This window comes from Pecten maximus, chromosome 11, assembly GCF_902652985.1.
Source record: "Pecten maximus chromosome 11, xPecMax1.1, whole genome shotgun sequence".
Lineage (NCBI taxonomy): Eukaryota > Metazoa > Mollusca > Bivalvia > Pectinida > Pectinidae > Pecten > Pecten maximus.
The window spans coordinates 3,170,568-3,197,354 of NC_047025.1; the positions used below are offsets into that span (position 1 = coordinate 3,170,568).

At 35.9% G+C, this 26,787-nt stretch overlaps 1 protein-coding gene across 2 annotated transcripts in view; it reads left to right on the forward strand.

Moving 5' to 3' along the window:
- Positions 1–230: 230 nt before the first annotated feature.
- LOC117337419 overlaps positions 231–26,787 on the forward strand; it is a 79,042-nt gene continuing 52,485 nt past the window's right edge. Inside the window, exons 1-2 of one of the 2 annotated variants that reach the window (XM_033898400.1) lie at positions 231–319; positions 623–844. The gene's annotated coding sequence lies outside the window, so the exon portion shown is untranslated. Of the gene's footprint in view, positions 320–622; positions 845–12,269; positions 12,871–26,787 lie in introns of those variants that run through there. The other variant, XM_033898399.1, reaches the window with a different exon arrangement.

Here is a 26,787-nt window from a genome sequence, read left to right on the forward strand (position 1 = left end):
CCATTTACTGACACAATAATCTTCTTGACATGACGTTGGTGAATATTACATTGTTTACAATTTGATAACAAGATGAATATATTATAATGTTGTGATAGCAGAATTGCCATGGCCATGATAATTAGAACGCAAATTTTAGCTTGCCGGACATCAGCCGCGGTCAGCTGCACCTCCTGCCAAACCGAAATGTGTGGAACAGTTGTTATTCCCGCTAGACCGGCGTTTCTGCCCACCACGTGATTCCCGGTGTTATTTAGCCTAAACTTTATGATATTTGAACAACGTTTGGTGCCTGATGGCCGCCGAGTTTTCCGCCGAGGTATGCCCTTCAACTCATATATTATATATATACGTAGAGTTGTACACTATTTATCTTAAATAAGGGACAATCACCCTCTCGTAACAATGGACTTAGACGCAGGCTAGATTCCATATAACACGGTCGGATATACGTGTTACTATTTATAGTAAATTGGTGCCAGACGTTACCAGAAGTCTGCAGGTTATGGACAAATTCTGTATTATCAGAACGAAATGACACCATTATTTTAATTCAGTCGAACGTAGTTTTAGTACTTAATTGGTTCTAGATACCAACACACGATATTTACAAAACTTTCAGACAGATTCACAAGTGGTACCATCGCAGTGCGCCCCCTGTTAGCTGTCGTCTGCTTCATCGCCGCCCGACCATTATCAAGCCAGTTTATATCAAGCAGGAAGGAATGCCTGGAGCCAGGAAACCAGCAGTTTGTCACCGCACCGCGCTCGTCCACCATAAATAACGATTTATGCAGACGACTGTTGCGTACAAGAACCTCACAATATTATTTTGACCGTACAGGTAAGTTATAATCCAAACTGTATTCACCATGATTATAATTCGATTTTTGGACACTTTTGGTCGAAAGGTCACCACCGAGGTCACCGGAGCGTGAAATGGAGCTCACATCCCCTCGTGGTAGAGTATATTTAATTCGGTCTACTGCACAGAGAGCCTTGACACACGAATCCTATTTTAAAGACACTTGTATATGTATATATGTGTGTGTGTTACTTGCTATAAATTTGTAAAATAACCTTAAAGCCATGATATATTCTGGTACAGTGTGTGTGTGATAAAGACACTTGACACAGTGTATGAAACAGGAATTTGCCCTTAAAAGTCCTACAATTCCTCATTCAGTATCACAATATGGCTTGTTTATTTCCTTATAGAACTTTCCACTCGATAGCGACCCCATTGTTTGCTCTAACAGCATGACACAAGTTATCAGCCACACACACTTGATACTGGTCCAAAGTGTACCAGTTTCTATGGAGCACCAGACACTATTAGCCCAGCTGAAATAGGCATGGCAGATTTGTTCCAAAGTTTTGGCAGAACTACACACTGAAATACACAGCACTGAGGAGTCGCAGACTCCAGTACATGTGTGTAGTGCCATATATCCTGCCAGTGCATTGGCTATGGAGAGAGTGTCAATACACATGCTGTATATTATAGATTGGTCTATTGAGGATTATTTAAGGATCATGCTGGCCTCAAGGTTTTCATTATAACAAGTATTTAGACTATTTTCCCTGCAGAAATCTATAACTTTAAGGACAGTTTCAAAGAAAAAAATTGCTTTAAAGTTTAAAAAACGAGACTGACTCATATAGAGAAACTTATAAAACTTTGACTTTATGGAATGTCATGTTGGTGTTCATTTCTATATCCATGAGTATCACATGCGAAAATTTGTAATGTCATTTATATGAATTTGTGACATCGCACATTAAAAAAGTGATGTCACTTTATTGATCACATATAGATTGAATTATGCGTAAATTGGTGACACCATTCATTCAATGAGTACATGACACCATTCATTTAATAGTTGACATCATTCGTTCAATGGTTGACATTACTCGTTCAATGGTTGACATTACTCGTTTAATGGTTGACATTACTCGTTCAATGGTTGACATCACTCGTTCAATGGTTGACATCACTTGTTCAATGGTTGACATTACTCGTTCAATGGTTGACATAATTCATTCAATAGTTGACATCATTCGTTCAATGGTTGACATTACTCATTCAATGGTTGACATTACTCGTTCAATGGTTGACATTATTCATTCAATAGTTGACATCATTCGTTCAATGGTTGACATCACTCGTTCAATGGTTGACATTACTCGTTCAATGGTTGACATTACTCGTTCAATGGTTGACATAATTCATTCAATAGTTGACATCATTCGTTCAATGGTTGACATTACTCATTCAATGGTTGACATTACTCGTTCAATGGTTGACATTACTCGTTCAATGGTTGACATTACTCGTTCAATAGTTGACATCATTCGTTCAATGGTTGACATTACTCGTTCAATGGTTGACATTACTCGTTCAATGGTTGACATTACTCGTTCAATGGTTGACATTACTCGTTCAATGGTTGACATTACTCGTTCGATGGTTGACTTCACACTTTCAATGTCAAATGGTTGACATCACTCGTTCAATGGAAGACATCACTCATTCAATGGTTGACATCACTCGTTCAATGGTTGACTTCACACTTTCAATGTCAATGGTTGACTTCACACTTTCAATGTCAATGGTTGACATCACTCATTCAATAGGTGACATCACTCATTCAATAGGTGACATCACTCATTCAATAGGTGACATCACTCATTCAATAGGTGACATCACTCATTCAATAGGTGACATCACTCATTCAATAAGTGACATCACTCATTCAATAGGTGACATCACTCATTCAGTGGTTGACATCACTCATTCAGTGGTTGACATCACTCATTCAATAGGTGACATCACTCATTCAATAGGTGACATCACTCATTCAATGGTTGACATCACTCATTCTTTATGTGACATCACACTCATTCAGTAGGTGAAATCACTCGTTCCATGGATGACGATGCTGAACCATGAGGATATAGTATCAGTAAATCAGTAACTTTTACAACTTGTTGTAATTTTAACCCATATTGCAAAGTAAAAAGGTAGTTACATATTGAAATCATATCAGAAGTGACGAAGTTCATTCAAACAATTTTGATGTGAATTCTCCAATGTAGATGTTGTACAAGTTGGTTAAGTTGGCTAACAATTGCTTGTTAAAAAAAATATATACATGTAGAAAGTGTAATTTGCTGTTCAAAGTTCATATACAGTAAGTAAACACTGTTAGAAAGTTTAATATATTATACACATACACCAAGCTGTCATCATAAATGTTTGCATGATGTCGTATCTCGTATCCTGGTACCATATACCAATATTACTGTGCAGAGAACTCTGTGATTCCACACACACCAGGCCAAAGGTTTGGCTACACCAGAACACAGGGCTTGTGTAATAACTGCCTACATGTGAAGGGGAATGCAGCAGCTGTGGAAATTTATACAAACATGTGACACATTGGGACACATCAAGTTAATAACATCAAAATCAATATTGTGTGACAGTGTATATACACAGGACGCTAGGTATTTACAGTTGGGTTTTGTCATTCTTATCTGTTCTATAACTTTTGGTTGTTTGGAATTTGTAGTGTGACTCAGGCTATAGAATTCCTCGGGCCAATCAAGTTCTGTACCAGTTGCCCTATCTATAACATTCCTGTAATTTACTAGTCTGGGGTTTATGAATTCTCCTCAACTTTCCATACTTAAAAAAAATTCTTTAACTTTGTAGTCTATGTTACCAAAAGCGATCTATTTATAGATGTTTCATTTCTCACATTTATTGTAATGAGCTATCAATATACACAAGTTTAAGTTTTGTCACTAATGTGATTGTTATTTCATCTGTATTCAATATCTGTATTTAACATATTAATGGAAGTAAAGGCTAACTAGGTTGTTCAAATGACTGACCTTGACCTACTTTCCAGAATGCAGGGGTCATATGTGTTATTGTTAAATCTTTATAAACCACTTCTTATAAAATAAAAAGATACACAGGACCATGAAAGTGTTTGCATGTTGGAATAATTGGCTAAAATTTTGTTTTTGTGATAAATAAACTTGACCTTTATACTTATATTGAAAGGAAGAGACTTTTATAGTTGTATAACTTAATATATCTCTCATGTAATATGCAATATTGACCAATTCTACGAATTAAGTACATAAAAGTTTGTAAAGTAGTACGTAGCCGAACAATACAGGCCCATTGGGCCTCAAAGTAAATTCGGTTTGCAGTTAGTGGCACTATATATATAAAGACTATAAATATATGATATACATGTAATTTTGATGTTCAATATGTACTGTGTATGTGTGAAGAAGTACAAGGTCAGCTGCCACTACATGTATATATAAGTCTCAACAATTGGATCAACCGACATGTGATTTTGCATAGTGTACATTAATATTTGAATGTTAACACCTGTTGGACCAAATTGCCTGAATATAGCAATACACTGTGTTATGATTATATATGACTGATTGATTCTTGTCATTAATTACTAATGATATATAAGCTAGGAGATTGTGTTTCAGGGTGCCATGAAGGTCAAAGACTCGGTCACCGTTGCTATTTATAGAAAATCTTTGTCAGTGCTCTAGTGACTAAAGCAATGCCTTGCTTCCATATATTGGGATGTTTGATTGATAAGACAATTTCTTATTCTACTTCATGAAATTTATTAAGATATAACCCCACTTTGATATAAAATTGCAGACAAGAAAGTCTGTCATATGTTACTTTAGTTTGAACTATTATGTGATGAGTTTAAAGTGGTGATTACCCTGTCGGCATGTCCCTGTGTATTTAGATGATTTGATCTGGGTGATCGAAGGACCACTAACTAAAACAATAAATGTCTGTCTCTCCAGCCTTCGGAGGACTGGGTGTATATAGTTAGAACACTGTTAGCTGCTAGATATTAGCCAGATTTGTGAGTTACGTTGTATAGAGCTGTACCCTGTTATAAATATATTCCAGCCAACAGGTGTGTTTAAAAAAATATATACTTTTGATACTTAACTCAACTCTGAATTTTAACAAACAGTAACTTATTTAATACCCATGATATATTCCTTTTTGAATAAAGAAAGGAATATATTCTACATGTATTTAAAAAGATATATATTTTTGATAGGTAACTCAACTCTGGATTTCAACAAACAGTAACTTATTTAATACCTATAATATATTCCTTTTTGAATAAAGAAAGGAAAATATTTCACATGTTGTCTGACCAAATTTTAAACCTGCATATATATGTGAGGACGGGGTAGGAATTCTCTTGTAACCATAGTGTAGATCTGGCTTTACCTGTCGACTCAAAGATAGTGCCTGCCAGACAGGTGTATGGTGATTTTATTGGTGTCTATAATATGTGTACCCACTACAACCGACTACTACACAGGGAGGGAGGGACACCAGGAAGAGTTAGTCAGAATTTCTGATTGACTGTCTGAGATTCCCAAGTTGATCTTATGTCCCAACACTACCACTGTATAGATATTTACACCGTCGTCACCCTGGACAGACAACCAGGTAGAAATCCAGGTAAAATACAGTTAAACCTTTACGGATAGGTGTGGAGCAGTGGAGGTGAGCTGAAACGGGTACCAGTTGTCTGTATTCAGTACTGGAACTTCTGATGCATAACCACAATCTAAACCAGGCTTTCAGGTTTCAGTGTAGGTAGGTGGGGATACCTCTGGATCAATCGAAATAATTTTCTCATTACTTGTCCAAGAAAGCTAGACCAGAGTCCAAATTTCTTGATTTTGAGGTCGTCTGACCCAAAGATGGTTTCAGGAATTTAATGTAAAAGTTTATCACCATTTGTTAACCTCAAATAAGCCCCCTCCCATAAATTATAAGCCCCCTCCCATAAATTAGTTTAAAAGTTTATTACCATTATTTATCCTCTAATAAACCCCCTCCCTTGGTTTAAATGTTTAGAACCATATCTGCAAATAAGCCCCCTCCCTTAGTTTAAAGTTTAGTACTGTATTTATCCTTAAAAAGCCCCCTTCCCTTAGTTGAAAAAATGTATTTATCCTCAAATATGCCCCTCCCCTTGTGTGAAAGTAAAGTACAATATTTATATCGTCAAATAAGCCCCCTTTCCTGGTGTAAAAGTTAAGTACCATATTTATCCTCAAATATGCCCCTCCCTTAGTGTTAAAATTTAGTACCGTTTTTATCCTCAACAAGTCCCCTCCCCTAGTATAAAAGTGTAGTACGGTATTTATCCTCAAATGAGCCCCCTCCCCTGGTGTAAAAGTTAAATACAATTATTTATCCTCAAACCAGCCCCAACAGTACAATTATTTATCCCCATTGCCAACAAAAGCCTCAACAGTACCATTGAGCCCCCTCTTCCTGTGTAAAAGTTTTGTACCATTATTTATTCTCAAGTAAGCCCCGTCCTAGTGTAAAAGTTAAGCACGGTATTTATCCTCAAATAAGCCCCCTCCCTTAGTATAAAAGTTGAGCACCGTATTTATCCTCAAAATAAGCCCCCCTCCCCTAATGTAAAAGTTCAGTACCATTATTTTATCCTCAAATAAGCCCCCTTCTCTTATGTAAAAGTTTAGTACTGTATATTTGTCTTACAATAAGCCCCTCCCCTGGTGTAAAAAGTTTTTTTTGGTGTCTATGGGGTGGTGTTAAGCTAGCTGTACAATATATCTCATGAACCTCTGGACAAACATCACTGTTTCACAGCATGAAATTTTATACTAGATTAGATTTTTTTGGTCATTGCATGCTGTTGGTCATGATAAAGGTCAAGGGTCGCACTGGATCACTTTGGAATTCTATGTGAGCCCTGTGTACTTTGCATTTATTTGCGGACAACTTTTAGTTTCACTATTTGAAAATCAATGATTCTACAAAAATGAAAAAAATTATAGAGAGGTGTTTATTTATATTCATATATATTAAGACAGTATATATGGTATTTAATATCTAGACTGTCTAAAATTTATGAACCATTTAATAATGATAATAGAAAAACATATAATTTGAAGTTCTTGTATGTAGGAAGATAGCCGGCACTTTGATTCAATAATTTACAGCTAAGTTGACTGGAACACAACAGAGCAATTGAAGTATCTTGTTGAAGGATACAATACAGTGTCAATGCCAGGATTCAAACTAGTGACGCTTTGTTCCTATAGCCCTGCATCCTATCACTAGACCACTGTGTCTATGCCAGGACTGAAAATAGTGACACTTCGGTCACAAAGCCCTGCATCTTACCACTAGACCGCTGTGTCCGTGCCAGGACTCCAACTATAGTGACCCTTTGGTCACAAAGCCCTACACTCTACCACTAGACCGCTGTGTCTTTGCCAGGACTGAAAATAGTGACACTTCGGTCATATAGCCCTGCATCCTATCACTAGACCACTGTGTCCGTGCCAGGACTGAAATTATAGTGACCCTTTGGTCACAAAGCCCTATACACTCTACCACTAGACCACTTTGTCAATGCCAGGACTCAAACTAGTAACCCTACTTCATGTAGCCCTGCATCCTATCACTAGACCACTGTGTCTATGCCAGGACTGAAACTATAGTGACTCTTTGGTCACAAAGCCCTGCGTCCTACCACTAGACCACTTTGTCAATGCCAGGACTCAAACTAGTAACCCTACTTCATGTAGCCCTGCATCTTACCACTAGACCGCTGTGTCTGTGCCAGGACTGAAGCTATAGTAACCCTTTGGTCACAAAGCCCTACGTCCTATCACTAGACCACTGTGTCAATGTCAGGACTGAAGCTAGTTTTCCTCTCCAGGGTTTAAAAATTCCCGAAGTGACTGTTCATTTTGCCTCCAGGGGACTTGCCAGGGTTGGGGAATTATAAGCCCCCCAACCTGGACCTAACGGGGACCTGCACGGCCCCATTTGGCCACTTGGAACCCTGGTTTTCCCCCAGGTAGTAAAAAGGGTATATTCCCCTAAATCTGGATTTGATGCCTATCTAATTTATGATTTGGAACGGGAAATATTCTGAAACACCATATAGTCTATAAGAATGTAGTTCTTTATATAATTTATCAATCAGTGCAGTGTTGACTCTCTTAGATTTTACTGTTAAGACATGTTTTTGTGGGTAACCTATTCTAGCACTTTTCACGGAAGCATTCTGCTAAATTACATTTTTTTTACCATGTTATTCCCCCAGACATGTAAAAGTTCTGCTAATTTATGATTACGCTAAAAAAATAAAAACTATTTCTACGGAAAATAATTATATTGTCATTATATGATAATTCATCATTGTGCTAATTATCTGTAAAATGTGCCAAAATTAGTACGTTTACAGTATTTAGAGACTGGTGAATTTTTTTCTGTATGAATCACACCTAGTACGTATACACACCTATCAAATCTAAAAATTTGAGATGGAGAAAAACATTCTAAAAATATAAAAAGCATAAGTATGTTGACTACATAACAAGAACTGGGTGATACAGAATTAACATCAAATGCACAAAATTTACATATTACAAAAGGAAAAAGAAATGTGCACTTCACAGTTTATAGTCGTGCATAATAATCCATCACAATGAAATGGCAAGAATGGAAACGTACTTAAAGTGGGGTGTCTAGAAGCTTTAAATTTTGTCTAATACATAAAACACACATTAACTTAAACTTATTGTCACTTTCCATTGCAAGTAAGACATAAAACATAACATTTTATTTCTGAAATAAACTGGACTTGGTTATGATCATTTTCTGTTTCAGTTAAAAACAATGAAATAAATATTCCTTAGACACGCGACGACTAGCTGACCTGAGTTTCATCAATATTCCTTAACTGGACATTTTCCATGGAAAAGGATTACAGAATTTAAGGAAAGTTCTATAACTAATATTTTTTTCTTAGATCCAGTTAAGTTCAAGAGTTTCAAAATTGATGAAACTAAGTCCTAGTAGTTTGAAGGCATTGTCAGTTAAAGGGAGGTAACTCGAGAATAACTGGAAGATTGCATTCCTGATTGCCTTATAAAGGAGTATTTATAGTACTGGGTTAAATTGATATCATATTTTATACTCAAATGATCTGACAGATTTTACAGATGAAATGTCTAGATATGTAAATAGAAATTGTTGTTTTGATTGATTTTCACAGGTGTTAACTTATCAGTTTGTGTATGAACAGTTAGTTGAAAGAAAACTTGTGAAAAACAAAAAATGTCATGTTAAGGTCAAAATGTTCTCTTGACAAAATTATTTATATTTTTACCTTTTCTTGACTGTGGAAAGTTTTGATTAGCTCACCTGGACCAAAGGTCCGGTGAGCTTATGCCATGGCGCGGCGTCCGTCGTCCGTCCGTCCGTCAACATTTGCTTTAAATCACTACTTGGCCTAAAATTATCAGTGGATTTTAACCAAATTTGGTCACAAAGATCCTTGAGGGAAGAGGAACAGATTTTGCATTAATGTCAATTCTGACCCCCAAGGGGCCAGAGGGGCAGGGTCAAATAGGGGAAATAGAGGTAATTTCTTTAAATCGCTACTAGTCATAAAGTTATGAAAGGAATTGAACCCAATTTGGTCCAAAACATCATTGGGGGAAGGGGAACAGATTTTGCATAAATGGTGACTCTGACCCCCAAGTGGCCAAAGGACGGGGCCTAATGGGGAAATAGAGGTAATTCCTTCAAATCGCTACTAGTCATAAAGTTATTAATGCATGTTGTAAACTCAGAGAGTCTGGACTTCATTTCTTTTAAGCAGTTGGGATACCCACACTATAACCATATTTAGCATTGTTTGAGGTTAACAAACAAAAGGAATTGAACATGAACATAGTCATTATTTTGACATTTGGTCAAATCCAACCAGGTGAGCGATACAGGCCCCATGGGCCTCTTGTTGAAATTGTTTAAATCAAATAGCAGCCAAAGATGTTCTGTTTTGAGAAACAAGCTAGTATGTTATAGATGCTACTGGTACATGTATTGTAGAGACAGTTGATTGGTCTGTCTACATGTGACAAGGATGCTGCTCTAACGTTGTCCTCATTTCCTTCCTGTGTCTCGGTTTAAAGTATCAAATTCTCTTGTGTCATCATACACAGCTGCTATTGGCTGTCATTTCTTCAGCAAACATTAGTATCTGTCTCTCCATCTGTCTGTCTTTACGTCCAACCATCCGTCCATCACTACTCCGGAATGAGAGTCAGTGTCTCTCCATTTGTCTGTCTTTCCGTCCAACCATCTGTCCATCACTACTCCAGAATGAAAGTCTTTCTCTCCATCTGTCTGTCTTTCGGTCCAACCATCTGTCAATCACTACTCCGGAATGAGAGTCTGTCTCTCCATCTGTCTGTCTTTCGGTCCAACCATCCGTCCATCACTACTCCGGAATGAGAGTCTGTCTGTCAATCTGTCTGTCTTTCGTTCCAACCATCCGTCCATCACTACTCCGGAAATGTTGCATATATACCTTGCAGTGAAACTTTGCTGTTTCTTAATTTTTGTAGGCTATGTATTTGAAATGTTGGTTGAGACAATAATTCTTTTGATAACAAGTGTTATTGAAAAAAGGTTGTGATATACCAGCATTAGATAGCTGGAATTTGAAGATATCTTCTGTACATGAACTGGCTAGAATTTGGAAAATATTTATTATACTCTGACTAAGGTTTTCATTAGTTTTAAAATTCAGAAAAAAAGGAAGAATATTAAGACAAAAAGAAAAAAAAAAGAAAACCCCCAAAAAACAGAATAGTTATGCCTATTAGCATAAGTGTATTATGTTCATGTCTCCATCTCAGTATCAACGTTTGTTTGAAAGCTTGGTCATTTGGATATAAAGATTGATGGATGTTTTGATAATTACAGGAGTGGACAATGCATTAAAAACATGTATGTAATATAGAAGTGTAAACAACAATAAACATGGAATATTAAGATGTAAGGTTTGGCTGTAGGGAAGTCGATCCTTGAGACCTGGACAAGTATGTGATTCAGACCGAGTGACTCGGAGTTTTCAACTCGATTCCACAAAGGCTTACAGTGAGATCAACATATCCATGGCTTTAGTGCGTATTATTTATTTGTCATACTCGGGCCACTTAAGTATGATGGAGGAACGGATGTCAGTCATGAGACTGGATGGTTCATGTTTGAACAAGTTTTGCCAAAATCAGGAAAAGCTTTTGAGTGACATGAATATGTGGCCAGCTAGCCAGGAAGTTTCGTCCTTAAGAGTGGAAGTGTTGGTTTGGATGATAAGGAGACTTCTGAGGCTGTTGAATTTTCTAGTCCCAAAATTTTTCTTGTCTGGGGCATCATAAAGGGAAACTTCAAAAGGGATATACAATGTATATATAAGTTTATATTCAGGGGAAAGCTAATCCTGTTGACAAAAGGTCTTTGGAGTTGTCCGATATCCATTTCCTTCTTTGCCCGTATCTTTACAAAATACATTTCTGTAAAGTCTATATTTTCTTGAAACCTTTTTTTTTCTATCACTTATCTGTTAGTCTTAAGGGAATAATTTCCTGTTTTCAAACTTTAATACAGTATTTATACAAAAAAAAAAAAAAAAAAATTTAATTCTGATAAACTATATAAATCTTATGATATTTATACTGATCAATATCAAATTAAACCATTGATATTTATGGTGAAATTACATGAAGTTGTCAATACTTGTGCCGATATCAAATTAAATTTTTGAAATTTTTTCAACTGTTCACTCTGAAGCCATTGTAGTTTTATTTGCAAGTCATTATCGATCATCTCTCTTTAAAGTCCCCCCCCCCCCCCCCCCCCCTTTGTGAGTTTTAATACATTTGCATTCAAACCCATTAGAGAATTTTAGTTACAGTAAATTTCATTTCATTGAAGCAAATTAAGCTCAGCTGAAAATATCATAAGTTTATTTCTGCTGACAAAGGTGGTGTTGTTTTGCAATTTTTGATGTTCACTCAGTTTTTGATATCAGTGCTTGCAGATGCTTGATATATATTTCAAACCAAAAAATTCCAAAAACATTTTAATTGAGAGAATAATGTTTTTTTTGTCAGTTGTAAGTAAAAGTGATGTTAGTTATAATTTTTCATATATAGGCGATTATACATTGATAAGTTTTAGTTTCATGTGACCAAGAAGTAAATTCCTTGAACTTTTTTTATCAACAGTTAAGTTGAAAATGTACAGTCCATCGATGTAATTCTCATATGGGAGGTTTTTAATATACCAGCAACATTGTCAAACATCGAAAGGAAGGACGCGGATTAGTCATATAAAGCACTCCAAGTCGCAAACACAGAGTCATGTATCCCTGTGACGACAGTGACGGAAATGTAAGCCTCCAATCCCGGAGAGCCTGGTGGCGTTGTCTGCACACATGTAACGCTTTAATCATCTTGGCAGAATCACCTTCCCGCAGGAATTGGCCCACTGCACGGCATGCTTGATTTGTCTGTTGTAAGGTGGTGATTGTGAGAGGATAAGACTGTTTTTTTTATCCCTGCCCGACTGGACCCTCCCAGAATACCAGCTTGCTCTAAGGACTGGCAGTACATTGATAAGACAACACAAACTTTGGAAACTGTTGGAAAGTTTTTACTGCCAGGCCAAGAAGATATTTGTCTGGTGTGATTATACAATTACTTTTGGAAACATTTACTAATTCTTTTAAAGTACCGTCAGATTTTGATTAATGTTTTGAGTTTATACAGTAACAATAGCTTAAAGAACTGTCAGTGTTGAAGTAAGCCGACAGGATGTTTGAACCCTGATAATCCCTTAAGTGTGGGGACTATTTGAGTGGCTCTGTTACATGTGATGGACATTTAAACACCGATTCCCAGACAGTTAAGCTGTTCAAGATTGACTGGCTGACAGAAATGGTAGGTATCCAATATCTAGAGATGTGTCGAATGTATTGTGTGTGATGTTGAATTACCTGTCCATGATGTACCTGGTCGAGTTTCTCACACCTGTATTGGGTAATTATGATGAGCCCAGTCTATAAGTTCAGGGTCGAGGACTCTGACAATAGCTGTGGTATAACTGACTATCTATCTTACAGGAATGCCAGGTGTATCAATAAATTTAACTAGATAACATCAGTCAAGATTGTGTTTATTACCAGGGCTGCTGACTAATGCTGTTTTATTACTGAACAACCAGTACTACAGATAGTCCTACATGTATATCTCTGTCACTTTGTTTGTATAATAGTTCACATTTATCATTTTAAAATTGGAGTAGCGTATAGATTTCTGTTTGTCCGTCTGTCCATCTGTCTTACAGTTCACAAATGGTAATATTGGAGTGGGGGTATAGATTTTCTGTTTGTCCGTATGTCCATCTGTTTTTGATCTGTAACAGTTCACAAATGGTAATATCGGAGTGGGGTATAGATTTTATATTCGTCCATCCGTCTATCTGTCTGTAAAACTAACAGTTCACAAATGGAAATATTGGAGTAGGGGTATAGATTTTCTGTTTGTCCGTCGTCCATCTGTCTGTAACAGTTCACAAATGGTAATATCGAAGTGGGTTAAAGATTTTCTATTTGTCCGTCCGTCCATCTGTCTAACAGTTCACAAATGGTAATATCGGAGTGGAGTATGGATTTTCTATTTGTCTGTCTGTCCATCTGTCTAACAGTTCACAAATGGTAATATCGGAGTGGGGTATAGATTTTATATTCGTCCATCCGTCTGTATGTAAAACTAACAGTTCACAAATGGAAATATTGGAGTAGGGGTATAGATTTTCTGTTTGTCCGTCCGTCTATCTGTCTGTTACAGTTCACAAATGGAAATATTGGAGTAGGGGTATAGATTTTCTGTTTGTCCGTCCGTCCATCTGTCTGTTACAGTTCACAAATGGTAATATTGGAGTGGAGTATGGATTTTCTATTTGTCCATCCATCCATCTGTCTTTATTAGTTCACAAATGGTAATATCGGAGTGGGGGTATAGATTTTCTATTTGTCCATCCATCCATCTGTCTTTATTAGTTCACAAATGGTAATATCGGAGTGGGGTATAGATTCTATGTCTTATTAGTCCATCAGTCTCTCTGTATGACTTTGTCTGGGGTTTGTCTAGATATACAATTATGACTTTGTCTCACTCAGGTTTGTCCCAGATGAACAATTATGACTTTGTCTCACTCAGGTTTGTCCCAGATGAACAATTATAACTTTGTCTTACTGGGGTTTGTCAAGATGTACACAATTGCTCAATTTTAAAAGTCACTTCAAACAATTGTTTGTGCCCATGTGACTTCATTTCATAGATTTAATCAAAAAACTTCTTTTTTTTCCATTTCAACTATCCAGTTTTAATCTAAACAGTTTAAGGTTTTGATAACCAGTAATTAAGGTTATGATGCTGTTAATAATTGTAATACATTGCTCTAATTAACTGGTATTGTCTTCAAGGGGAAAGACTAGAAATTTTCTGGATGACTCTCTTAGAGAATTTGATAGGAAATTGTAATGGTTTCTTCACGTGATATTCCCCGGAGATGGTGTCAGAGTCTTGTCAGTGCCATGATAAATTCGTACTAGCTTCATGTTTAGGAATATTCATTCACTAACACCTGACAATCAATTTATTCATACCTTTGGTCTGAACTTCAAGGAGACAAATTGAATGATTAAGTTTAAATCGGGTGTGAAACATTATTTTGATGGCATCTGTTGAATTGGCCCGGAGATGTTGTGTTGACTTTGAAAACTTTTTATATACACTGGGTAAGATGAAACACTATAGAAAGACTGTCACTTTCAGTTATCAAGAGTTGTGGTAGCTATGGTGATGAAAATGGTATTCAGTTTTAATGGGTGATTCTAAATGGTGATTCAATTGATGTTTTTTTACTTTGAATGGTAAATGATGAATATTTTTATCATGGATGGTAAATGGTGAATCGTTTTACTTTGAATGGTAAATGGTGAATTTTTTTACTTTGGAATGTAAACGGTGATTTTTTTTACTTTGGATGGTAAATGGTGAATCGTTTTACTTTGAATGGTAGATGGTGAATATTTTTACTTTGAATGGTAAATGGTGAATATTTTTATCATGGATGGTAAATGGTGAATCGTTTTACTTTGAATGGTAGATGGTGAATATTTTTACTGTGGATGGTAAATGGTGAATCTTTTTACTGTGGATGGTAAATGGTGAATCTTTTTACTTTGAATGGTAAATGGTGAATCTTTTTACTTTGAATGGTAAATGGTGAATCGTTTTACTTTGAATGGTAAATGGTGAATCGTTTTACTTTGAATGGTAAATGGTGAATTTTTTTACTTTGGATGGTAGATGGTGAATATTTTTACTTTGAATGGTAAATGGTGAATATTTTTACTGTGGATGGTAAATGATGAATCTTTTTACTTTGAATGGTAAATGGTGAATTGGTTGAAATGTTTTCACTCTTGAATTGTTCAAAACACTATTCTGCCTCAAGAGCTCCATGTTAAACAACAATTACTTGGTTTTATGGACTCTCAATTGCGTTAGTAGATTGTCAATCGCGTTCATATCAGTTCTGGAAACAATTACAGCATTTCTAACTATTTCCCAGAATCCTAGTGTCACTTTAAATCCTTATTGACCGTGTAATGATAAGCTTTATTCTCTATGACATATGTTACCCAATGACTAGAGCCTTTTTTTAGTTCATGCTTTGTATCATTATGAATCTTTCATTATGAGGGGCCGGTGGCCGAGTGGTTAAAGTGTCCCGACACTTAATCACTAGCCCTCCACCTCTGGGTTGTGAGTTTGAAACCTTCTTGGGGCAGTTGCCAGGTACTGACCATAAGGCCGGTGTTTTTTCTCCGGGTACTCCAGCTTTCCTCCACCTCCAAAACCTGGCATGTCCTTAAATGACCTTGGCTGCAGATTAATGACATAGTTATACACACATCTGATGACAAAGTATATATTTCAAAGTATGTAATATATTTTCATAAAGAAGTTTGTTCCTTTGAGTAGATTGTAGATTATTACAAAAGACTGATATTGATGTTAAATATATGAAAGACTTTTAACACCCTTGGGATCAGAAAGGAAATTTTAATTAAGTTTGTTAATACGTATCCCTATACAGCAGAATATATATTTGACAGCGGCCCGAGAAATGCTAATACAAATATGTGAAAAATTATGCTACACATATTTATTTCATCGGAAATTGAGTACAAATTGTTGTCAAATTAAGGCAAGAAATATTCTTTGCATCATACACTTCAACTCTTACTGACTTGACAGCCAGATTAATATACTATGGAAAATTGTAATGGTTTAATTGTTTTAATTTCTGAAATTATAATAGAAAACTGACTAAATTGTATAAATATAAAGAAGGAAATCAGTTAAGAAGTTCTAATTTTTACTTTAAAAGCTGTTTCTAGCTGTACTTGTGTAAAATCTCCACTTGTGTGGGAAAACTAGAAAATCATGCTGAAAACACTTAATGCTATTTGTGTACACAGGAAGTTAAAATCAGTTATGTGTTAGATTTTGAATTTCAGTAGAAATCTTTATGTTAATCTGCGTTATATTTATTCGATATTAATTTTTATATTGAATGGTTGGTGGCACAGTAGTAACACAATTGCCTCTTGCTTAGGCAGTCTGGATTTGATTCCCCGATCCGACTCGAAAATTAAGGCAGGATCGAGGGTCACCTCGCCCAACCACTTAGGTTTTTCTCCAAGAATTTTTTATGCTTCCTCCCAAAGTAAGATACCTCACATGCTTCCATCCGGGCCAACACGAGTGTTTGATACAAATTGATAAAAAATATTTCGCAATTGTTGTAAAATAGTTTACATTTCTGTTTGAAAGACATCATATTAGCTTGAACCTTGTTAATAAGGGGAAAAACACACCAGGGGATTTGTATTAGGTTCTGTAATGAAGCAAAACAAAATTGTAGTTCTATTAATATCTTTGTGTTCAATATTTCTCGTTAAGAAATATATATATATATAATTGAACTGTTATATGAAATATAAAAAAAAAACTGGCTTAGAAAACCTGAAGCCATGCAACAGCTAGTGCTTAATTCAAACTGCATAAGAAATTTTATTTTAATTTCACTGAATGCATGACTGGAAAGAATATTTTATCTATATATTCAAATCTTTCCAGGAAATGTGACATTCAGAGATTTAATTGTATAAAATGAAATGTATAGAAAAGATTTAACAAAAGTACTTGGAGGATTAAATTGGGATAGGTTTTTTCCCTTCAGACACTTCTTTTAAAAATGGTTATAAGACAAATGACAAGCGTTTACAGAGATTTAGAATCAGGATATGATGCTCTGAGAGCCCTGTGACAGGATACAGATAAGGGCTGGTCTAATCCCCAGTAGAATCGGTGCTACAGGAACACACATCGTTATCTCACAGGATTGGAGGCTTAAGTGTCCCACTCTCTTGGTAACAAATTTCTATTACACCGAATACTTTGCCCTCTGATAAGGAAGGTTATAAATACTTGTTCACTTGGAGAAGACTTTGACAATTGTGTCCTGTGGTAGTCAGAGTCCATTGTCCAGAGGATGCAGAATTTGAACTGTTACTGGAAATTTAAAACAGGCTTTCACAACTCACTTCCACGCATTCTAGCAATGATTCTAAATCTGCTTTAGTTAATCCTATTAGCTTTGATTAACCTGAAAATAATATCAAAACTGTATCAAAATTTGACTTTGAGCTGGAGTTCTTATCTATATATAAAATTGCTGTTCATAAAGAATTTAGTGGTAAATATGAAAAAGTGGAGGGGAAAATGCTGGGATGTATATTTCCTATTTGTTCACAAATAATTATAAGGTCAAGGTCACTTTTTAAATCTCTGTAATATTTGTGTGTGCAGTTACACTTAACATTTATAAATGGCTGTATTTGTATGTAGGCAAAGTACCAGAGTTGAAGATTGAATGATATTTTGGAACTTAATTGTTATGCGTTAATTTATAAATGTCTATTATATTTCCTTAATTGTGACAGTGGTATTCTTTATTGTAACTCTATTGTAATTGTTCTTCCGAGATTCTGTAGTTTACCAATTTTGTACATAATACTTTGAAAAATAGCCTTTCTAGTCTTCTATTAATCATTTGTTGGAGATGACACTAATTCAGGATCACAGAATTTCTCATGTGAATTAGATGTTTTAGACGGCTCCCAGATCTGAATTCCTGTGTGACTCGACAGGCAGATAATACTTCACTGATAGAACTGAAATCATTTCTTATCAGTCATTTTACAATTTTTATTTGTTCCTCTTTGAAAAAAAGAAGAATTTTATTACATAATTCTTTAGCTGCTTTTGGCAAGACAGTGAAATTGACTCATGGACGACGTACCTCCCTTAGCATGGGAATAATCATCGCTCTCTTGTCTGTTCCTTGGGTGTGCAATACAGTGACCAAAACAATTTTGCAATTTAGGCGGATTCAAGTCTTAAGTGATAGGGATCTCTTAGAACTTTGGCATGAGTTTACAATATATTTGATATTTGAGAAGGTTGCAGAGATTTGGAATACGGAATACTGGCAGTAGAGGGGAGAGGTCAGAAAAAGGAGTCTGGTTGATGAAGCCAAAATCAGACTGGTGTGTATATAATTGTTTAGTGGAATTTAATTTGTGTAATGTGTGTGAGGTCACGGAGAATCATTTTTCATGCATCAGTGGATTTGAATAGCTGTTAATTTCATAGGAGTATTTTAAAAGTTTCTTCTTATAGAAATTGTGAATGTTATGAAAGGGAGCTAACTCTTACATCAAGTAACTTTGTCATGATTATAATGACGATAAAGAAAATAGAATTAATGTGATATTACGTGAATTTAATCTATTTGATAAATATTTCTAAAACACTTTAAATATAATTAATTATATTTTAAATTAGTTACATGAAAAGAAATATAAAAATAAAAACGTAATTTTAAAGAATGTTTTGGAATTTAAAGCACAAACTAGCTTGCTTTTCCTTAATTTATTGAACATGAGGTCTACGGAAGGAAGTGTTTCAATGTAGAGTTTCTGTTTTACACGAGAATGTTGGAGCCACACACACCTGTTGTATCAGTGAGGGGTTCCATGTGTTGTCGATATGTACACTGTATCCAATGTACACATGTTGCAGTTAAAAGCAGTGAAAATATGTTTCTGATTACATGGAATGGGAGACAAAGATAGTACTCATTCAGACTGTTAAATTCCACATGGCTGCTCTCTATAGTTTAATTGTATCAGACCTATTACACAAATCAAAACAAAATGATTACATACACTTAACACAATAATATTGGACGAGACAAGCTGAAATAGTCGTAATAGAGGTTTTCTTGGTTATAAAAAGCATTAAATGGAATTTTAAATTGGTAAATTTTATACAAAACATACTTATGTTACTATGATTTAATATAAAAGCCTTGGGACTGGTCTTATGCTAGAAATAATACAATTTTGGGTTTGTATTTTCTTTTACAATTTTAATGTACTCATAGAAAATATTGAATTTAAAAAAAAAATTATAATGAATATTTTTTGCTTTGTTGTTTGATTTTGAAAACAAATCTGTTATCTGGCAAGTGGCACCAAATTTTATTTGTTTGTAAATAGTAGAAATGGTATTTGGGCAACAAATGCTGTTATATTCTTATGCTTATATAATACATCAATAATGGTACCACGCCAGAACACGATCGTAGCACCGAGTCAATCATTCTCCAAGCATGCTCATAATAAACACTCCTTTCTTCCAATTATTTGAGACCCGTTCATAAGAGGAATATTTGGCACAAACTCATCCCAGGCCGTGTAGAGAAGAACACAGGACAAGCCCGATTCTTGGTTCACTGACAGAGTTGGGATACATTGGTGGGCCACAACCAGATTGCCTCGGCTTGTAATCTCTATTGGTCTCCAAAGAAATACACTATATATCCTGGCTTCAGTTTTTCCCCACAGCCGTCCCTAGTAACAGTAGCAACATGGGCCGATCTTGAAGTGGGACAGAGAGGAGAAATCAACAGTCGTCTGGCACAGCTAAATTTGGCACCGAGTGTCTGTGAGTTCTCAAGAGAGCTTCAGTCGCTGCCAGACCATCAAAGCCTTGCTGACTATTTGGTGATTATGGCAGCTTCCCAGTGAACCGCAAGGAACGGAACGCTCGCAGAGCTCATGGTCTGCTCGAAAAACCTGACTAGAGAGAACGTGAGGGCTGTATGGAATACTGTATAGAAAGACCGGGGAACACTGTCTAGAAAGACCGGGGAACACTGTCTAGAAAGACCGGGGAACACTGTCTAGAAAGACCGGGGAACACTGTCTAGAAAGACCGGGGAACACTGTATAGAAAGACCGGGGAACACTGTCTAGAAAGACCGGGGAACACTGTCTAGAAAGACCGGGGAACACTGTCTAGAAAGACCGGGGAACACTGTCTAGAAAGAACGGGGAACACTGTCTAGAAAGACCGGGGAACACTGTCTAGAAAGACCGGGGAACACTGTCTAGAAAGACCGGGGAACACTGTCTAGAAAGACCGGGGAACACTGTCTAGAAAGACCGAGGAACACTGTCTAGAAAGACCGGGGAACACTGTCTAGAAAGACCGGAGAATATCTGTAATATTAAAAAAAAACACTATGATAACTTATATTTAAAACATTTTCTTGTTTAGATCGTAGATATATTGGTTTTGGGATGATGTCTCTTTAATTATTAGCTAATGACTAAAAACACTATGATAACTCATATATGTATTTAAAACATTTTCTTGTTTAGATCTTAGATATATTGGTTTTGGGATGATGTCCCTTATTAGCTATGACTGGCAGTAATTGGTTATGACCAATATTCTAGCATACAACGGACACTCAAGTGCTGTGATGACAAAGAGTCAGGCTGTAACTGTTGTATATATCCTAATATAAGCCCTGTCCATTAATGTACCAGTGTTTAGTATTGCAACTTGGTGGGGAGGTGGGGCAACATTTGGGAACCATTTTTAGCTTACTATTTTAGAAATAACAATTCTTCAAAAATGAAGAAAGGGGGCTAATTTGTTGGCAGTGGTTTATTTGTCTTTTTCTGGGCAGAGCATGATGTTTTACTGAAATTAACTTCTACAAACCATGATTCCAAAGGTCATGATTTCTCAGCATAATTGACCTTTAATTGATCTTGCTGTAATTATATAACGAGGGCTAACTATCAGATTTGTTTTAATAAGTGGCCTTGACAAATATTTTTCATTGTTACAGAACTTGTTGGTGGTTAAAGTTTTATAACTGTTTCCATAAAGCACTGTGTAAATGGAAATCAACATTTATATCAATAAATTACTTTCGTTACATTCATGACAGGTCTCTTTGTTGAGCTACTCCAGCATGTCAAGACAGTTAGAGATATATTGAAACTACTTTCTAAAATGGTTTTTAATTGATTTATGGGAGCCAGGATATGGGTAATGTAAATAAACACATTTATCATGGAGAAAAGTACAAAAGAGAGGACCTTTTCTATATCTGAATCTACATACTAATGGGCATTCTGTTCTTATCTTCATCAGTTTAAATGGTGTCAGTCTCATTGTTACATGTGATTAGTTCAGTGCTGTTAGTTGGATGTCCAGGGCAGCTGATATGAAATAATTTGCACCTTGAAAACTTAATCAGGTCACATGACATGCATAAATATTAATTAAAACAAAATTTGTTAAAAGCTGATGAAGATTTAAAAATGATGAATACTGATCACTTGTTTGTATTAGGGTCAGATAAGACAGGTAGAGAGGTCCAAGTTCAGGGTCAGTTTACACAGGTAGAGGACAGTGTTTGTATCAGGGTCTGATTAGACAGGTAGAGGACAGTGTTTGTATCAGGGTCTGATTAGACAGGTAGAAAGGACAAAGTTCAGGGTCAGATTAGATAGGTAGGATAATTTTGTATAATGGTCAGATTGTACAAGTAAAGAGGACAAAGTTTGTATTGGGGTCAGATTAGACAGGTTGGATAAAGTTTTCATCAAGGTCAGATTTGACAGGTAGACAGAACAGTTTGTATTGGAGTCATATTAGACAGGTAGAGAGGACAAAGTTTGTATTGGGGTCAGATTAGAGAGGTAGAGAGGTCAAAGTTCATGGTCAGATTAGAAAGGTATAGAGGACAAAGTTCAGGGTCAGATTAGACAGGTAGAGAGGACAAAGTTCAGGGTCAGATTAGAAAGGTATAGAGGACAAAGTTCAGGGTCAGATTAGACAGGTAGAGATGACAAAGTTCAGGGTCAGATTAGACAGGTAAAGAGGACAAATTCAGGGTCAGATTCGACAGGTATATAGGACAAAGTTCAGGGTCAGATTAGACAGGTAAAGAGGACAAATTCAGGGTCAGATTAGACAGGTAAAGAGGACAATGTTTGTATTGGGATCATATTAAACAGTTAGAATAAAGTTTTTATCAAGGTCAGATTGGACAGGTAGAGAGGACAGTTTGTATTGGGGTCATATTAGACAGGAAGAGAGGACAAAGTTTGTATTGGGGTCAGATTAGAGAGGTAGAGAGGTCAAAGTTCATGGTCAGATTAGAAAGGTATAGAGGACAAAGTTCAGGGTCAGATTAGACAGGTAGAGAGGACAAAGTTCAGGGTCAGATTAGAAAGGTATAGAGGACAAAGTTCAGGGTCAGATTAGACAGGTAGAGATGACAAAGTTCAGGGTCAGATTAGACAGGTAAAGAGGACAAATTCAGGGTCAGATTCGACAGGTATATAGGACAAAGTTCAGGGTCAGATTAGACAGGTAAAGAGGACAAATTCAGGGTCAGATTAGACAGGTAAAGAGGACAATGTTTGTATTGGGATCATATTAAACAGTTAGAATAAAGTTTTTATCAAGGTCAGATTGGACAGGTAGAGAGGACAGTTTGTATTGGGGTCATATTAGACAGGAAGCAGACAGGTAGAGAGGGCAAAGTTTGTATCAGGGTCACATTAGACAGGTAGGATAAAGTTTGAAACGGGGATAGATTATAGACAGGTATAGAGGTGAGAGGAGAAAATTTGTATTGGATTTAGGTTAGAGAGGACAGAGTTTGTATATGAGAGGCTCCCATTGAACTAGAAATAAGGTTTTAGGATAAGATTAGTATTTGGGTAAATATACATCTCCGTAAGGCTTCATTCTTGGCCTCCTCTGGCTTGTGTGAGGAAGAGGACACAATGGGATGGTCTGGTGGAGAGGACTGCCAATATCGGTTCAGAAGTGGTAACCTTCGTCGACAGTCAGACTACAGAAACACAAAACCAGAGTTTGGAAGGAATTAGGCAGACTCGCACATTGCTTGTATCACATCATAGCAGAATTAGACATTTCCTCTCCACAGAACGCTTCCAGACTTCCTAATAATCTAATTTAAAAAGCTGTAAAAGGTATATTTCTCAAAATTTGGATACATGATGTTGTTCCTGGGTTTACCATGTTGAGTGCTCACAGACAGATGATTACCGGCCCATTTGGAAGCTCACACTACCTACAAAGGAATTAATTATAGGGTGATGTTTGTATCTTAACTTTGATAGGGAGGCACTGGAGAAAACCCAGACCTTTAAGGTATTAATCAAAACCATTTTTTATGGTAAAAAAATAGTTGGGTGTACTTTTGATAAAACTGACCCTGGAGGGGTTCCATTTTCATGGTGCTTGCAAGTATGTGACCTTCTGGTAGACAAGGATTCAGGAAGATTCCGGAGCCAAACGGGGCAAGTTCTGGAGCTGCATTTTGGCACATCATCTCATTTTCTGTGTGTTTTTTTTTTTAATAAAATTGAAATAAACTTGTTTTTGTTTTCATCTGATAAAACTAATAACATGAAACTATGTATGGAGCTTATTCAAATTAAGCAAATTCTTCAAATGAAATTTATTTTTTTTCTTCTGAAGTTTTTGATTTTGAATATTATGTTTGTAATTGTAGCAATGTTACAACTGAAGTGGAAATAAGGGAAGATTCACAGTGTAGTGAATAAGTATTGAAGGTTTGACTGTTTTCTTGGTCAACACTGCTTTCAGTTGTAAATGTAAATTTTATTTATTAGTCCCCTATTGGTGAAACCAGGGGGACTATAGGTTTCCTTCCAGTCTGTCTGTCCGTCTATCAGTCTGTCCTCTCAAATTTCCACATTTTTCACAGACATGCTTCAAGGTATGTTGGTGAAAGTTGGTATGTAACTTTACTATGAGTAGCTACAAATCAAGTCAAATTTTTAGGGTTTTGAGGTCAAGGTCAAAGTCAAGGTCACTGTAATTATTTTTAGGGGGTGATCGATAGGGTAGCATGCTTGTTTTACAACAGTCGCAAAACAAGTTATACCAACTTATATTAATCAGTTTGTTGACCCGAATGGAAGTTTGTGGGGAGTCTAATAATGTGGAAGGAAACCAGAGTACCAAAATAAAATCCATATGGTCATGAAGGCTGAAGACCCATAACCTTTTCACTTTTCGATTGGGGAATCAAACCCCGGACCCCTAGGTGAAAGGCAAGTGTGCCACCCGGCCAACACTTTTAAGTTCATTGTAGGAAGGGTCTCTTTAGTTAAAACCTTTTTAAAACAAGAAACAAAATCAGTCAAGTTAGCCCTGTATTGAGTTATCAAGATAATTAGAAGCTAATTATTTGTTCCTGAAGAGAAGTACTTTCATGAAGTTATGTAAATCACACTTTTTTTCCCCAAATGGAATCCATGATGTTAATTTTCTGAAACTAGTGTACCATCCTCTCTACTATCTCTACTACCAGAACCTGCTTGATATATATTTGTACTCATTCATGATAAAACAAAAACAGCTTAAAGAAGTTTAAAAGTAAAATGGATCATAAAATTGTGTTACATACAAAAATAACAATTGCCTGACATATCACGGTGAGATGATGATTGAAATGGTTTCCTCTCTGTATTTAGCATCAGTACATGTGTCTAACTCTGTAGCTGGGCAGACTGTAGCTCTGGTAAAATGGAAATATATTTTTATAAAACATTTTACTGATGCAGTTTGTTCTGATTAAAATACTTCTAACCAAAACTTAACAAGCATGCCAGAACTACCAATTACACAGAAATTGGACTATTTTTGGAGTTTTGAAGTTGCACATTTGACGAAACTTTGAGGAAATAGCGGGCACATGCAGAGTGTAAATGGGGGTAAATGTGTTCCTTGGTGTCGAGTGGGTTAGTCAGTCATAGCTAATGCAACAATGCAAGGCTTTAGCTTTTATTAAACAGACTGGAATTTAAAATAACCGTGTCGAACCAGACATAAAAAATAGGAATGAAAGCCAGGAAATGATGAGTAATTATTCCATCGGCTTTACTCCTGAAATTCATATTGGCACACAGACACATCAGGTTCCTTAACAGAAAATCTTTCCAAATGTACGAATTTGTGTTAACAATTAGAGAACAGGTTTCCTCGATAGTGAGGGTTAGGATAGTAGTGTAGAAGAATTAGTACAAATAAAAACAGTGGTATAGGTTCTATCACAAAATCAGAAAAAATAATAAGTTCTTTCAGATAAATATAATAAATGCAGAAGAACATGATAAATTTTGTTCAGAACAAACAACCTGTTGATTTTTAGTCAGGATGGACTGTAAGAGTTACTTCCCTTGATCAGGTTTTGCCACATCCAGTACTTAGGAAGGAAAGAGTGGTTTAATGAAATACAATAAATTCATTTTGTTTGCTCCTAATTCTTTCAAGAATATTAATTCTTCAAGAATGAGAAGGTAATACTTTTGTATCAAAAATATACCTCCTTATTTCTATCCCAAAACATTGTAGTTTAGAAAATAAGGTTCTGCCCAGAAAATCCCCCCATTTCATATTTGTTAAGCCAAAATGAAAAAAGCAACTATAGCTTAATGTATTTTTCCAGCAGATATTCTAACTTGAAGTTTCAGTCTTGTACTATTTACTTTAACTTGATTGAACTTAATTAACCTAAATACTGTATTGTAGTGTCAGAATGTTTAAGATTTTAAGATCAAGTTTTAGAATTTCTGAATAAAATTCAAATCATGAAAATTTTTTGAGTCCTAAATGATGATTGATTGCTTGAATGACATTATAACTTGTTTTCCAAGGAGAAGAGTGGATTAGGAAGGATTAAGTATGTGGCAGTCCGAGATAAAAAGTGTAGAAACATTTGATTTATGCTATTCCACCTCCCTCCTACATGCCATTGTTTCATTGTTGTGTCATTAGCTGTGGTTACATATATACTTGCGTACTAACGGTGAACAAGGAATTTGTTTGACATCCTGATCTGACAATGGGATCGGCACTTGTTGAAGTAAAAAAAAAAAATGATCTCATTTATTCTTTAATGAATCCTAACCAAAGCGTTATTTTCTAAAATCAAATTTTTTGTCAAATTTTGTCTGATATCATTACTATTTGTATACATTTTAAAATAGAATTACTTAATGGTATCGACTAGCGAGGGTGATAATGGTCCTCGTGAGTGTCTCATAGGCTCCATACACTCTACATTTCTTTCTACTTAAATGGACATCTCTGACATTTCCGTTTCAGGTAATCGTGTGTCATGGTTCAAGGATTTCAGTAATTATGTTCGGATTCTTTTTTTCATGTTATATTTTTTTCCTGGTTTGGCATGGATCACCATTTTATTTCTTATAAAACTCACTGTCCTATACATTGTCAAACAACATGAGCAGGTTGAATGATGACGTTGGAGAGAGGGACTTCTTG